The following is an 11,489-nucleotide window of genomic DNA, read 5'->3' as shown; positions in this document are numbered from 1 at the left end:
ACACTCACAGTACAGTGTATATACATACATACATATCATGTACAGTTTCAGGGACAGCCCGCACGCGGCATGCTCAGCTCCCCAGCGGTGCAGGGCAGGATGACGTCATGGCGGGCCAGGTCTCACTCACCTGGTACACGGAGCCGCCGCTATGTCACACGCACGGAGAGCGTCCCGGTCCCGCCCCCTCACTCGCCCATTGCTCTGGGACAGGTGCCCGCGGCCTACTATTGGTCAGTGGAGATGTTACTCAACCTTTCCAGGGCCCCGCCCACTGTAAGCGGCCAGAGGAGGTGGGCACGCTGAGACTGCTGAATCCCCCTGCTGCAGGGCACCTCGGGAGATGTAGTCTCCCCCCCTCACGGCTCACGCTGCCGAAAGAGCAGGCAGCGTGGAAACAAACTACCACTTGGAACTGCAACTCCCAGAGACGGAGGAGCCGGCTTGCAAAAATCGGTACATTCGGTACAGTTCGATTTAGCCGGTACAGACCATTAAAAAACGGTACTGTACCGGCTAAATCGGTACAGTTGGAGGGTATGCATATGTAGCTATGTCAATGTTTAAAAATAACGACGTCATTTTTATCAAAGTAATAAACAAAAGGTACAAGACAAACACATAAAAATAGCACTGTATATCAAAAACATTGAAAAGCTGACTTGGAAGTTTAGAAAGAGTAAAACATTGGCTGTGTAATTTTGTTCATCTAGCGCTAAATCTCTGCATTATTAAAATGGCTTAGTATAAACCGTAGTGTTACTTTGAGACCCATTTGAAAACTTAGGGGGAGATGTATTAAATCTCGGACAAAGATGAACTGTCAACCAATCGACTTCTGTCATTTTACAGGCTGTGTTTATAAAAAAATAAATAGATAATCGCAGGAGCTGATTGATTGGTACTTTATCCCACTTCAAACTTTGATAAATCTCTTTTATGATTATTGAAATGCTCCAAGTACATTTAGGGGGCACTGACAATATGCGGAACATGAATTCATTCAACAAAGCGGTTTATCCATACTGACAATAATACAATAAAGCACGCAGCACTTCCAGGCTGAGTTATGTTATGTAAGTTGGAAGGCGAGATTTAAAATGCAATAGTCCATTGTTATCCAGAAGAACAGGAGTTCTGGGATATGTCATTTACAGGACCAACCGTTCTTGGCCTAGGACAACATTTTCACCAGGTATTGATCATTGGGTAGACGGCAAGTAGGTCGATAAGCACCAGGTCAACATGCAGGAAGGTCAACATGGGTTAGGTCGACAGGTCGTTACGTCGACACAAGCATTAAGTCAATATGGGGAAGGTCGACAGTCAAAAGATCGACATGGGGTTTTTCACTCTTTTTTGTCCCGAATATCGACACAGTCGACATGGACACTGAAACGTAGCTACGCTCGGCACACTGTTTTATTCTGCCACCCCACCCTAGTGCAGTGGTTCCCAACCCTGGTCCTCAAGTACCCCCAACAGTGCACATTTTCCAGGTCACCCGGCAGCTGCACTCATTATTCAGGCACATTTTAAAAGATCCACAGGTGGAGCTAATTATTTCACTGATTCTGAGTGGAGACCTGCAAACTTGCCCTGTTGGGGGTACTTGAGGACCAGGGTTGGGAACCACTGCCCTAGTGGATGGTAGGGCATGAAATACCACCTGTCGGCTCAGACAAAATGTGAAAAACCACATGTCGACCTAATGCTTGTGTCGATCTAATGACAGGTCGACCTAACCCATGTCAACCTTCTGTTCTGTCAACCTTAATGCATGTTGACATAGTGACCGTATCCTTTTCACCAAGCACTTGAAGAAAGGCTTTCAGTACAGCAGGTCACACGATGACCAGAGACCCTGTCCTACACTGAGGAGGCCGATGATCTTGAAGTAAGAAAGTACAGGTGTGTTCTCTACCAGCTTTGCTTCCTATGGCAGCGTTCTATAGCTGTGTCGCAATGCGTTCTCTGACAACCCCATTGAAGTGTCTGCAAAACAGGAGTGTGAATGTGACCAGCGGTGCCATGATTCCCATGCTGCGTTGTATATGGTGAGTAGAGGACACATCCTGTGCTCTCTGCAGGTGGGGCAGATGTAACATGCAGAGAATTTTTAATTTGGGTGGGGCATGTCCAAACTGAAATCAAAATTGCAGATTTAAGATTACAGAAGACATTTCCCAGAATACCATGCGCTATGAACAGAACAGACCAGCTGGAATAGATTATTAGCTGGAATAATTATTTGCAAGGGGATATTGCACCAGCCAATCGGCTCCAATATGTAAATTGACAGAAGCTGATTGGCTGATACATTTACCCCTCAGGTGTAGATTTATTAAGCTGGGTGAAGTGATAAACTGTCTGGTTTTTATCACCGGCTAATCAGCTCCTACCTGTCCTTTTTCAAACCAAGCCTGTAACTTCACAGTTAGGAGCTGATTGGCCGGTGATAAAAAACAGACACTTTATCACTTCACCGAGCTTAATAAATCTTCCCCTCCGTGAGCTGGCTGGGACAGCTCTGTCAGCTGTGGGGGCTATATAGATTGTTCTACGTACATGGTTATAATTCTTCAGGCAGGCCTGACATTTCCATCCGGACCATGGAAAATAGGCTTTTCAATCTTCTTTATCAACCTCTTTTATGTTCCTGCCACCTTTACGTAAACTTTTGCATCTACAGAGCGAAGTGATGTTATAGAAGACACATGTTTAAATAATACAGTGGTAACTGTGCAGGCTACCTACTTATTCCTGACAGATTTTCTATGGGCATAACTGATGCACCGGTCATATATTGACACAAAGCAAATGACATTGATGTTAAGCCTAGAAATTTCCATATATCAGGAAAACGAGAGACAGTACATGGAAAACTTTGAGGAACGTTGCATCCGGCCGCTTCGGTAAATAGCTGCATTATGTATGGAACGCAGTACGTGCCTGTGAATAATGTTTACAATGCCGACTACAAACACACCACATTTTCTTAATTATTGTGCAGTCTGTAAGTTTCACACCGTCCCGGCCAAGTGTTATTGGCAGCGTCTGCCGGTAATTACCTCCAACTCCACAACAGGCACCATAAAGAAATGACATTAACAGGAGACCTGAAGAGCAATTGGCGCCAGCTCGCTGCACATGACAAGCCTGCTGATTATTTTATGATAACTACCTGTCCGATTGATTGTCTGATATAACTTATAGAGATGGAAGTGTCAATGGGAGAAATCTTTCTTCCTTCTGTAACTGCTAGTCATAGAGGCTTAGAAGCACCATAGTCTTTTTATGAACAGAATAGAGGTTACTGAAGGAGCAACTCATCTCAGACACCTGAGACTGGCACAGCGGAAGCACTGGACAATGCAGAGACAGTAATATGGACACTCTCCTACAAGTATGCAGCCTTTACTTTGTGCTCCACTATGCGAGCACTGAGGCGCCCCCTTTTAGGCTCTGTTTTTTTTTATTTATTATAACGGAGATTATAAACATTCCCAACATTGACTTAACATCAGTTGCACAATCAATATTTCCAAATCCCTTAGCTGGTGCACAGCTGTAGTCATTACTAACTGTCACATGACCCAGATCCCCTAGCTGGTGCACAGCTGTAGTCATTACTGACTGTCACATGACCCAATTCCCCTAGCTGGTGCACAGCTGTAGTCATTACTAACTGTCACATGACCCAATTCCCCTAGCTGGTGCACAGCTGTAGTCATTACTAACTGTCACATGACCCAATTCCCCTACCTGGTGCACAGCTGTAGTCATTACTAACTGTCAAATGACCCAATTCCCCTACCTGGTGCACAGCTGTAGTCATTACTAACTGTCACATGACCCAGATCCCCTAGCTGGTGCACAGCTGTAGTCATTACTGACTGTCACATGACCCAATTCCCCTAGCTGGTGCACAGCTGTAGTCATTACTAACTGTCACATGACCCAATTCCCCTACCTGGTGCACAGCTGTAGTCATTACTAACTGTCAAATGACCCAATTCCCCTACCTGGTGCACAGCTGTAGTCATTACTAACTGTCACATGTCCCATATCACCTAGCTGGTGCACAGCTGTAGTCATTACTAACTGTCACATGATCCAAATCCCCTAGCTGGTGCACAGCTGTAGTCATTACTAACTGTCACATGATCCAAATCCCCTAGCTGGTGCAGAGCTGTAGTCATTACTAACTGTCACATGTCCCAGATCACCTAGCTGGTGTACAGCTGTAGTCATTACTAACTGTCACATGACCCAAGTCCCCTAGCTGGTGCACAGCTGTAGTCATTACTAACTGTCACATGACCCAAGTCCCCTAGCTGGTGCACAGCTGTAGTCATTACTAACTGTCACATGTCCCAGATCACCTAGCTGGGGATTTGGGACCCACAGGTTGCCTGATATACATGACCTGTTGGTAGATCTTGAGGACAGATTTGGCCACCTCTGGCCTAGAATAAACTCTAGCTACTCTCCTCAAAATCCAGCAAAACATGTCCTTGCTGCACAGGGTGTAGGGAGTGTCTCACACAATGGGGCAGATGTATTAAGCTTTAACAAGAGATAAATGCAGGTGTGATAAAGAGAGATAAACATCCAGCCAATCACCTGCTAACTACCATGGTACAGGCTGTGTTTGAAAAAAGTCAGTAAGGAGCTGATTGGCTGGACATTAATCTCTTCTTATCACCCTTGCATTTATCTCTGTGTTAAGGCTTAATACATCTGCCCCAATTTATTTATTTATTAACAGTTTCTTATATAGCGCACACAAGTAACGCAGCGCTTTACAGAGCATAGTTATAATCAAAAACACATAACAAATTACAGTACAAGACAGTTTAGGACAAGTACATGGTTAATATGGATAGTTGCATCAGGGGACAGGACACTGAAGCAATCATCAGGGTGGCAGTGGTTTAAATATTCTAAGAAAGGCACATGAGGAGAGAGGGCCCTGCCCGTGAGAGCTTACATTCTAAAGGGAAGGGTTAGACAGACGGGTGACACAGAAGGGAAAGAAGTGGGCATAAACAGTAGGTTAGGATGAGAGATGGTCAGGTTTTATGCAGGAGGGTGGGAAGGGGTCAGCTTAGTCTTTGATATTTTAAGTCTAAAATAGCGCTGGGTCATCCAAGAGTAGACAGCAGAGAGACAGTTGGAGATATGAGTGAGGATAGAGGGAGAGAGATCAGGAGAGGAGAGGTAGATTTCAGTGTTATCAGCATAGATGTGATAGTGGAAGTCGAGTGAGCACATAAGCTCACCCAGAGAGGACGTATAGAGAAAGAGAAGAGAAGGGCCAAGAATAAAATGTTGGGGGACACCTACTATCAATGGAAGAGCAGGAGAGGTGAGGTCATTAGAGATACAGCTGGTCATTTTCAAAAAGGACCGTGCAAGCAGGGCTGTAAGTATGGCGGTACGGGGTGGTACGGCGTACCGGTAAAACATATTGTGCCGGTACCCCGTACCGCCATAACAAATGCCCTGCAAAGTGCTTAATGCGCATGCGCGCATATCTAAGTGGCGGGGGCGTGGCCTCCGCCGCCCCCGCCACAGCTGATTCCTCGCCAGGGGAAGGGAGCCGAGGGAAGGGGAGCGCATCGTGCATCATAATGTGCAGGGCAGACACACGCAGGGCCGGCGACGGGGGGTCAAAGGTGACGGGCCCCGGCAATCTGAAGGGCCCCAGAGCCCGGCCGGGGCCGTCTGTAAGCTGTGGCTAGCGTCTACTGTGCAGTGACAGTCTGCCCCGCCCCCACTCATGTCAGTGTGCTGCGGCTGCCTGGCTCTGCCGTCTGTGTGTGCAGTGCGACGCCGCTGGGTCTCTCCTGCTATGTGTGTGTGTCCTTTAAGACATGCGCATGGGGGGGTGCCCAGGCAACCCCTAATGTCCAGAACACCCACACCCCCTCTCTCTATGAGCGAGGAGAGAGGGTGCGAGGAGTAAGCATTCTGTTCCTGCCTCCGGCTGCTAGATGTAGATGTCAGTCACAGTCAGTGCCGCGGTCACGCTGTGGCTGTCCTGAAAGTTGAAAACACTGTTGATTGGTGGATGCGGCTGGCTATGGAAGTGAGTAGTATTGGGCTGACGCTGACCCAAAGATCGTAAGTCACTTTATTGCAGGGGGTCAGGGGCATCAGAACAGGGGGGGGCAAGGGGGCAAAGCAACATACTTCAGAAACAATGTCAGTTATTTGATAGGAGCGCTGGATAACACATCCAGCACCAGCAGGCACCCAGAGTGGCAGGCAGTCAGTCCTCAGACTACAAGTCTGACTCTGAACTCCGGAGGAGCAAAGGAAGGAGAAGGGGGAGTGACATGCAGCAGCACCACACGGAGCCAGGCAGGCTGAGCCTGTCACACAGGCATCCATTCAGAGAGGAGAGTGCTGTCCCAGTGTCCCGCCTTCTGTCTGCTCTGCCTGTGTATGGGAGAGACCCTGGCAGCAACATAAGAAAAGTAAGTGGAGGAAGCTCTAAGCTTACCTACAAGTTGAGTTACTTTGGGGATGTATTAAGCTATGGGGACATGTGGGGAGTGTGTGAACATCTGATGCTCTGGGCATATGAGGTGTGTGGGGACATGTTCTGGACATATGTGGGGTGTGGGTACATGTGCTGGACATATGAGATGTGTAGGGACATGTGCTGGACATATGTGGGGTGTGGGGACATGTGCTGGGCATATGTGGGGTGTGAGTACATGTGCTGGGCAAATGGGGTGTGTGGGGACATGTGCTGGGCATATGAGTGGTGTGGGGACATGTTCTGGACATATGTGGGGTGTGGGGACATGTGCTGGACATATGTGGGTGTGGGGACATGTGCTGGACATATGTGGGGTGTGGGGACATGTGCTGGGCATATGAGGTGTGTGGGGACATGTGCTGGGCATATGAGGTGTGTGGGGACATGTGCTGGGCATATGAGGTGTGTGGGGACATGTGCTGGACATATGTGGGGTGTGGGGACATGTGCTGGGCATATGAGGGGTGGGGACATGTTCTGGACATATGTGGGGTGTGGGGACATGTGCTGGACATATGTGGGGTGTGGGGACATGTGCTGGGCATATGAGTGGTGTGGGGACATGTTCTGGACATATGTGGGGTGTGGGGACATGTGCTGGACATATGTGGGTGTGGGGACATGTGCTGGACATATGTGGGGTGTGGGGACATGTGCTGGGCATATGAGGTGTGTGGGGACATGTGCTGGGCATATGAGGTGTGTGGGGACATGTGCTGGGCATATGAGGTGTGTGGGGACATGTGCTGGACATATGTGGGGTGTGGGGACATGTGCTGGGCATATGAGGGGTGGGGACATGTTCTGGGCATATGTGGGGTGTGGGGACATGTTCTGGACATATGTGGGGTGTGGGGACATGTGCTGGACATATGTGGGTGTGGGGACATGTGCTGGACATATGTGGGGTGTGGGGACATGTGCTGGGCATATGAGGTGTGTGGGGACATGTGCTGGGCATATGAGGTGTGTGGGGACATGTGCTGGGCATATGAGGTGTGTGGGGACATGTGCTGGACATATGTGGGGTGTGGGGACATGTGCTGGGCATATGAGGGGTGGGGACATGTTCTGGGCATATGTGGGGTGTGGGGACATGTGCTGGACATATGTGGGGTGTGGGGACATGTGCTGGGCATATGAGTGGTGTGGGGACATGTTCTGGACATATGTGGGGTGTGGGGACATGTGCTGGACATATGTGGGTGTGGGGACATGTGCTGGACATATGTGGGGTGTGGGGACATGTGCTGGGCATATGAGGTGTGTGGGGACATGTGCTGGGCATATGAGGTGTGTGAGGACATGTGCTGGGCATATGAGGTGTGTAGGGACATGTGCTGGACATATGTGGGGTGTGGGGACATGTGCTGGGCATATGAGGGGTGGGGACATGTTGATATTGACCCATAGGTGTGTGTAGGCTGGCACTCCTCCATGTTTGTGTGTGTAGGCTGGCACAGATTGTGTGTGTGAGGTGGCATTTACCCCTTTGTGCTCAAGCAGTGAGAGAGCTCATGCTGAAGAGAGTGAGTGTCACTGGGGGCATATCATCTGGCACTGGGGGCATATAGTTTTGTCATAGCCACTCCCCCTTGTGTCGTATGACCACGCCCCTGACCACGCCCATTTTGCGCTGCGCGCCTTCGGCGCGCAGCACAGTACCACTAAGACATTTTTTCTACTTGCACCACTGCGTGCAAGTACAAGCTTTAACAGTGATAGTAAAAGTTGTTTGCAGATGTAAAATGATGATATTATGGTTGAATTAAGCAGCCAGGAGTAGTATGTTGTGTGAATGAATTTAACTCACTCAAAGCAGACTTTGGTTTTCTCAGTTGTTGTTTTGTCCTTCAGTTTCACTTTGGTATAACGCTGTAGTTATGAATCAGTTTTCCCACTTTAATAACGGCCCACTTCAATCTAGGCCCACAGATTAACTCTGGCCACAGCCATATGCAATGACTACTAAAGTACTCTAACAATGTATGAGTTCCCAATTCCCAATAATTGGAATCCACTCACTCAGTCCCCACCCCCTACAACACATAGCAATAAAAGTGGCTTAGAAAAACAAAACTAGCATTCCAGGATACTATATATCATCTAGAATAAAAATAAATTCCTCCCTACACACAGGCTAGGTACTGTTGTGAATTACACAGAGGAGATGTTCAGTGTTTTACCTAGATAATTACAAATCAATCCCACACAATAGATGTAATGCTCTGCAGTACAGAGGAGATGTTCAGTGTTTTACAAATCAATCCCACACAATAGATGTAATGCTCTGCAAACAGAGGAGATGTTCAGTGTTTTACCTGTTGGAGACAAGAGATGATGAGTCAGATGAATCAAAATTAATCTGGTATAACGCTGTAGTTATGAATCAGTTTGCCCACTTTAATAACGGCCCACTTCAATCTAGGCCCACAGATAAACTCTGGCCACAGCCGTATGCAATGACTACTAAAGTACTCTGACCTCTATGGGAATAGAAATATACACAATGACCCCCACAGGGAAATAAAGCACACACATAGATTGTCCCACACAAGAAAAATCCCTCATATTGTCTCCCACAGGTAAAAAAATAAATAAATCATTGATCCGAACAGTAAAAAAAAAATTTGGCCCCCACAAAAATAAATACATGCATTTAATTGACATATTGTCTGCCCTCCTGTGCCCCTTACCATAATGACTGACCTGACCTCAGGCAAGCTCCCAGTCCACATGGCCTTCCAGCAGAAGCAACAGCCTATGATTCCAGAGCAGTGGTTGGACGGCTGCAGGGTCCTCATGTCAGCTGCAGCTGGCTCTTCCCCTGTATTCCTGCTTTTATAGCTGAAGCAAGCACTGGTGGAATGGAGACATGTGACAGCCTCAGCCAATAAGAATTAGAGATGTGCAGGTTCTGATTTACTCTGATTTCAAAGCAGGATATTATTGGCTATCCCAAATCACATGACAGTTGTTGATAGCCAATAAGATCCTGCTTTGAAATCAGAGTAAATCAGAACCTGCATATCCCTAATAAGAATCAGCCTGACTACCTTATGCTAATGCACCTAACTGCTTGATAGGTTTATTTTTAAAAACATTCCTCCTTGGGTTACAATATTCCTATTACCCGTTTTATGTTTCATTCAAACAGGTGTGGTATACCAGTAGCAATCTGAGACAATGTCGCTTGTCACAGGTTCTATTCTCACTCTATGGGGGTCGTGGACCCCCACAAGGGAGAATAGTCCCTGTCAGTCGGGATCCCAACAGTGGGGCATTTAAACAGTTGGGATTCCAATATGGGAGTATTGACTGTCGGAATCCCAACTGTCAGGCAGTCATCCGGCACCCGTGAAGAAAATTGGCATGGAATCTTTTGTAGTGTTTGGCAGAAAGCCTGTGAGCAGGAGGAACACTGTAGAGGAAGGTTTTATGGTCTAAAGAGGCCACAAATGACTTTTTTGGCACACACCGAACATCTTCCCAAGAATACTATCCCTCGCGTTTATTAATGCTGCAAGAGCATAATGCTGTGTGGATATATCTCTGCTTCACACACAAGATAACCTATATAAAAACAAGGCAAGGTGGAAGCTGAGCAACGAGACATTGGGACTTCATTTCAATTTGTGAAATTATTTGAAAATTGCTGTTAACCAACAGTCCCCCCATCCAGCAGGCATTGACAACCTCAGCCCTTAAGGCACACACAGTGCAGGTTTTTGTTTGAGCACAGGTGACTTAAGGTGCCCATACACTGGTAAGATTTATCTTCAGATCTGGCTGGTTGGAACAAAAACATGGTTATGGATGAGTGACAGTTTGGCAGTTTTTCAGCATTTCCAAGCAAATGGTCAACTGTCATTTGCTCTCAACCATAACCATGTTTTTGTTCCAACCAGCCAGATCTGAAGATAAATCTGCGTGTGTATGGCAACCTTTAATTAGTACCTCAGTTATTTTGATTTAACCGTGCTAAAGCCTGCATATCACTTAAACCTGCTGTTAGTGGGGTTGCCGGACGGGGTCCCGACAGTCGGGATCCCAAAAGGCATTTACCCTACGTCGGGATCCTGACTGTAAAAACACTGACAGCTATTTTCCCTCGTGGGGGTCCACTACCCCCATATAGGGAGAATAGAATAGGTGGCTCGCATAGCGAGCCACCGTGCCCACAGCGTGGGGAGTGCAGCGAGCCCACAAGGGGCTTAGTTGCACTCACCATGCTGTCTGGGTCCGGCCAGTCGGGATCCCGACGTCGGGCTAATGACTGTTGGCATCCCGACTGCCGGACCCCTGTACCACACCCTTGTTAGTGGGCCTTTTGCACCAAGGTTGGGAATGCCTTCCATACAACCTGATGGAATTCCCGCACTATGGCCAATAAGAATGTCTGTCCACTTGTGTAAAATAGTGAGTGTCCTAATTTCCCTTAAGGTACACACTGGCAGATATATTGGCCGGATGTAGTACATTTGGAGAGGAAGATGGCCGTGCAGCAGGATTGAGGATTAATTGGATTTGTCAGGGAGGTCATATAGAAGGAGACTAATGTGGAGATGACCAGTGAGTATACGAAGGTATTAGTAGCATCATCCATGGTGACAAAGGGTCTGAACAAGAGGTGCAGAATGTGTGTTTATAGGAGAGGAAGGAGTCCAGGATAACTCCAAGAGGCAGCCTACTTGGGGCCAGAGGAGATAGTTGTGCCACCAATAGAGGTGGAAGATGATCAGCTCATTTTCAGCATGTTAAGTCTAAAGGTGCGTACACACAGGGGCGATTTTGTGCAAAATCGCGGGAAATATGGTCGCTGAGCGACCATATTGCCCGCAATGGGAGTGTGCACCGGCGATATATCGCCGGGTGCGCGCTCCCGTTTTTTGCCCCTGTGGTGATCGCTGGTCGCAGGAACATGCTCCTGCGACCA

The sequence above is a fragment of the Crinia signifera genome, chromosome 1 (genome assembly GCF_055691185.1).
Source record: "Crinia signifera chromosome 1, ASM5569118v1, whole genome shotgun sequence".
In the NCBI taxonomy this organism is placed as follows: Eukaryota; Metazoa; Chordata; class Amphibia; order Anura; family Myobatrachidae; genus Crinia; species Crinia signifera.
The sequence above is the reverse complement of the archived record's forward strand: the minus strand, read 5'-3'. Positions refer to the sequence as shown.